The sequence below is a fragment of the Populus alba genome, chromosome 17 (assembly GCF_005239225.2).
Source record: "Populus alba chromosome 17, ASM523922v2, whole genome shotgun sequence".
In the NCBI taxonomy this organism is placed as follows: domain Eukaryota; kingdom Viridiplantae; phylum Streptophyta; class Magnoliopsida; order Malpighiales; family Salicaceae; genus Populus; species Populus alba.
The window spans coordinates 17,765,793-17,771,927 of record NC_133300.1 but is presented as its reverse complement, the minus strand read 5'-3'; positions in this window follow the sequence as shown (position 1 = coordinate 17,771,927).

Sequence of the window (6,135 nt, the reverse complement as noted above, 5' to 3'; positions counted from 1 at the left end):
GCACCGAACATGGACTAGCTTGTCACCCATCTGCCAAGCCTCTCAAAACCATATGTACATGCTTTTGGTAGGACCAGACGACAACGAACACAATCTAGCCCATGTGCGTCATGTTCCTCCATTACATTCTCTTAGTACGAACAAGCATCAAATTAAATCTGAAACCCAGTTTTTTTCCCTTTCTGATGCCATTAATTCTGGGGTCCTAAATGAGAGGCCGTCGCCTCTGTGCTCCAGTTGGCTGAGGCAACTTGACCTGGCAAATGGGAAGAGAAATCAATGGCGGACACTTTTTTAGGTAAATTGTTTCTCCTCCCGAGCACCCCTTCACATGGGGTTTCATGTGATTTCAACCAGTGCTGTCCACTGAAAACCCACACATGGCTTTGAAGGCCTGAGGGCAAAATCACCTGTTGAGTGCCCCCATGAGAGAGGACTAGACGTATTGATGGGTCTGAAAACATTCAACCCTGGTTCATGACCAGTTGACCACCCCACCATGACTGTTTTTGACTTCTAAAACCTGCAGTGGCTAGGTTTGTAAGAATATTTTTTATGCCCTGAGGAACTTGGTTTTACACTCCTTTTCATGAAGATTAAATAAGCTCTGAGTATACATCGGATATAGCTTGAATGATTGTCAGTTGAAAGAGAAGACTTGGATCCCTGTTGAGTCGAATCTTATCCAAATCCTCCATCTTTGCGGGTTTGTAACATTGAAAAGCATTGAGATCGTGTTTTTATATTCATGGTTCGTTGAACATTCTTATTCTGTTTCGATCCATCAATTATTGAAAAAAAAAATTCAGATATAAAACAAATTCGTTTTTGAAATGGTTTTAAAATAAATTTATGTATTTCTAAAATAACAAGCATATATATATATATGTGCGTGTGTCTATTTCATCTATTTTTATTATTTTTTTATCTTCGTTTTTTCTCTGCCTGTATTTTTTTAGTTAACCTAAATTTTTTTTTTTTAGTTTAACGTGGGTGTCCGGATCAGTTTGTGCGCACCTCGACTAATCCCACGGGCTCTGAAGTTAACAACCATGTAAGTCTCCAGTAGCTATCATATGAGCAACCAGGGCTCGAACCTGAGACCACAGAGGGAACAAATTTCTTGATCTCAAACTCTTACAACTAGACCACCACCTAGATGGTTTAGTTAACATAAACTTACTTTGTGGGTGGTGATTCCGTACAATGTCGTGATCAAAGTTGGGGTCAAAGGACGGTCAGGAGAGTATTGTGAGCTTTCATGTACAAATGAACAAAACAAAGGGATTTCATGTCAATGTATAGTGCTGAAGGACTTGTTTTTTTTTACATTTTCGACAAAATACTCAGTAAAGGTATTCAAATCTGAAGGACTGTCGACGCAATTACATTCATCTGTCAGTTAACGCATAGCACTTGCAAATATGAGGCTTGTGAAAATGTGGGGTTCCAATTTGAGGGATCAAAATAAAAAAGATGTCATTAATTTTATAAAAGATGTATTGAATTTTAAAAATCACTTAAATTATATAATTTTAGTATTTTAATATTTTTTCAATTTAACTTTGATATAAAAATTTATTTTTATTATTTTTTAGTCACTAGTTGAAAGAAAAGAGAGAAAGATCATTGGATTTTGACGATAAAATAGAAAAAGCCTCATTGACGCGGATTTAGACTACCAAAATAAACTATATCTGTCATTTGATGAGAAAAGTTTATATTAGAATTTTTTTTACCTTTAACGTTCATAAAAAAATCAGATTTGAGCTCGTAAAATAGTAAAGGGTGTGGGGTTTTTTTACCATTCACACACCATTTTTTATCCTCTCGTATTTTATTATGGATATATTGTTCAAAATTATATATATATATATATATATATATATATATATATATATATATTAGATTGTCAAACTTTTTTTTTACCTGGTTGCATCCTTTTTGGGACAAATTCAAGGGCATTTAAATCAAATTTATTGACTAAGAACAAAATTAAAAAACATGGACCAAAGTAGAAAATGTGCTACAAATAGGTGATAGTTTCAAAGTTTACACAAAAAGTTTAATTTAGTTCTCACAATTTAAAAATTATATATATTTGATCCCTCAATATTTTTTCAATTTAATTCTGGTATAAAAGTTCATTTTAATTATTGTTTAGTCTCTAGTTTGGGAGAGGATAGTGAGAGATTGCTGGATTCTGGTGGCAGAGAAAAAAGATGTCATTAACATCGATTTCAGACACGAAAAGGGTCAATCTTTGTGTTAAATAGTTTCATTTGATGAGGTGGGTTCATATTAGGTAAATTTTTTTTTACCTTGAAAGTACCTAGGAAAACATATCTAAGCTCGGGGAAATTTTTTATTTTGAATTAATTTCGAGTTTTGAGATTGTTTTTTTGAGGTCATGGATAAATTTATAAAAAATTTCTAGGATTTTGTATAAGTACTTTTGGGTTAGCGATGGGTTGAAAAAAAGTTTTTTGGTAAAAAAAATTTAATCCCTGATTTTTTTAGCCATCATAGTAACTGGAATCAAGGTAAATTCAAACAATGCATCGTTTGATTTATTTTTTCAAACTATAATTAAAAAAAAAAATAAGAGCTTAAATACATGGCCCTAAAAAATTGATCAAGCTATGGAAAACAATGTTTTCACTGCATCTTTTAGCTTTATATATATAAACACAGCTGGATGCAAGTTTTTTACCTCACAATTAAATTTCATAATATTTTGAATACTATAAAAAAACCATACCTTAATTTTATTTCATACGCTAGGTGGTCAAAGGACTGTCAGGAATTTGTTGTAAGCTTTCAAGTACAAATGAACAAAACAAAATGACTTCATGTCATTGTATAGTGCTGAAGGACATGAAAAAAAATAAAAAAATGGACAAAATACTAAGTAAAATCTTCAAATCTGAAGATCTGTCAACCCAATTAGATGCATCTGTCAATTAACGCATATCACATGTAAATATGAGGCTTGGCTACTTGGGCGAGTGGGTTTGTCATTCACATTATCATTTTGCATTTAAAACAATAATGAAATTCTTTTATTCTTTCTTTTTTATGATAATATATTTAAAATATGACCAGAAATAAAATGGTACTCAACAAGCCAAATCCACTTCGTGAAAATCTGACCTTTAGAAGAATATAAAATAAGAAAATGTAGTTGATGGTGCAAATTTCAAGACAATTAATGCTTGTTTGGAAGGGTAGTCGCAATTATTTTTTTAAAGTATTTTTTATATTAAAATGATATTTTTTTTATTTTATAAAAATTATTTTTGAGATCAGCGCATCAAAACAATTTAAAACATATATATATATAAATAATTTTTCATAAAAAATAAAAAAAATTAAATTTATTGAAACACCTGTGTTTCCAAAAAAAAAAGCTTTTAAATCCTTGATTCTAATTTCTGAACTTCAAAGTAACTCAATACAGTTGTTGTTGAGAAATATGCAAGTAACAGCTGATATAATGTATTTTTGGTGAAGTATTTATCAATCTACAAGGTTTAGTGTAGAAGCACAGCATCAGAAGTTTGTATTTTGTCAGATTTTCGGATAATATAAATGTTTTGTCACATAATAAACACAAGAAGAAAATGTGTAGAAACTTTAGATGCTTAAGACAGGTTTTGGTGACAAGAAAAGCTGGCGAGACCCAGGCTCTCGTCCAGCACAAAAATTCTCTGTTCTGAACTTTTGGTACAAGCCCAGTTCTTAATAGTTCCAAGATCAGTCCTGATCTTGGAACCTACCATCAGCAAAAACTAGATCCAAGCGTCAAGAGACTGTCCACATAAAAACCAAACGTAAATAACAAAAATAAATCAAAACAAATCATAAAATTCAGTCTCTAATAAAATAAATATTAAAAAATAATAGCAAAAAAATATTTAAATCAATTGTATTAACCTATTAAACTTGCAATACAGATTAAGAGATTGGAATAACACTTTGAAAATAGTTTACAACTAATCATGAACTTAATCTAAATAGAAAGAGATTGATTTAAAAAAAATTAATATTTATTTAATTTTGTGACTGTTGTTGCTATAATCAATTTTGAGATTGATTCGGAAAATTGTATCGGTCACCATGTCAATTTATATTAATTGTTTTTATTAAAATGATGGTTGTTTTTTTACATTTTTTTGCTTGATGTTGACCTGGATAGGTTTGATTGAATCATCAGTCTCTAAAAATTCAGCTGGGCCAACTAGTTTTTATAACAATTAGCTATTTGACATGTGCTTCACTGTGAGTTATAATGCTTTTTTTTAAAAAAAAAAGAGTATACAAACTATTTCAATATGTTTTTTACATGAGAAAAATTCAAGTGTACATCAAAAAGCTTATACATGCATCTAATCAAATAAATCAATAATCATCTATGTAAATAAACAAAAACAATTTGTTAACAATAACTAAAAGAAAAACTAGAGAACATAAAAAATAAATGTAGATTAAGATATCTGATTTTGTAAAATAAAACATTTACCCATTCACGTTAATGGATTTTATTTATTAAAATCAATAAAAGATAATAGAAATAGAAATACATATGAAACTGAGTGAATAAAATAACTTATTATGCAAGGTTTAACATGTTAGAAATATTAAAATAACTATTTTTCTTGTTTGTATAAATTTAAAAAAAACTTCTAAAAAAATTGAATACAAAACAAAATATATATTTTAAAAAAATCTATCAAAAAGAGCTTGCAAAACCCGTGGTCAATGTCATGAGATCAGGATAAAGTGATATAAAAAGTTTGATGACCATTTTTTGAAGAAATAAATATAGAATGATAAAATTGTAAAAGAAAATAAGGAGGAATTTCAAAACTCATTGCAAAGCACAACAAATTAAAAAACCATGAAACAAATCAAATGTCTCAAGTAAAAAAGAAATAAGGGCTAAATTGAAAAAAAAACATAAACTTTGATTGAAAGATGAAATTGAAAACCAATAAAACTTTAACAAAGAGTCAAGGAAAAAAATTAAAAATCAAATGAATAAGGAACAAATTAGAAAAAATAATATACGACAAATATTAATTTAAGAACTAAATTGAAACCATAAAAAACTTTTCTAAATGGGCTAAGGATAAAAATAAGCAATAAAAAACATAAGGATTGGAATTGAAAAGGGAAAAGAAAAGAGGATAGGCGTGCACTTTATCTAGAAGAAAAAGAAAAAAAGAAAGAAAAAAGAAACGAACATAGACAATTAACCGTTCATCATCCACTGTCATGCACTACACGAGGAGAAAAATGACACCATAATGCTTCCAAGGAGACGATGAAAGGTCAGGTTTGACCAGTAGGTGGCATCGCACGTGTTACCCAAATGAAGAACACCACACGCATTAGAGTGTATTAAACACTCGCCAACAACTTTTTAAAATAAGAAAAATAAATAATTCAATATCAAAATATCAAAATACCTTTCATTACCCTAGAAATTACAAATTAACTTGTGTGAAAGTACAAAAACACCTCTAAATGCATACTCTTTTTTTTTTTCCTTTTCTAAGAGTAAAGATGTATTTTTACTATGATCTCAGAAGGGAAAATCCAAAAAAAACCCTTGATCAACATCTATAATTTTTTTTTCCTAAGAATTAAAAAGTATTTTTACTGTTTTAATGTTTGTACAAAGATGAAAAGGACCTTTGTCAAAATTTCTAGATTTTATTAACTTCAGGGTGAAAATATAATTTTAATGTGTAAAAATTTTAGAAAAAACTTATATACTTCCGAATAATTTTTTAATGACCTATAAAGTACTAAAATAGATCAAATTACAGCCATAACCAAAGCCACTGTTTTTTTTTAAATAATAATTTCATTTAATAATCTCCAGTAAACTATATCTGTCACTACAATGAAAAGCTTCCTCGCTGTATATTTTGTTCAATGTGTTGTTTGCTTCAAATAGAAACCTGACTTACATCAACCTACTAGACTATGCTTTTTTTAACAATTATGATAATCATTATACATAATTTTTACGTATTTTCCAAAAATCCTTTTAACTTTTCAAAACCCACATTTGACCTCCCGTCAAGTTTCTTTGTAAATTTGGGCGAGGAAGAAGCACGAAATCAC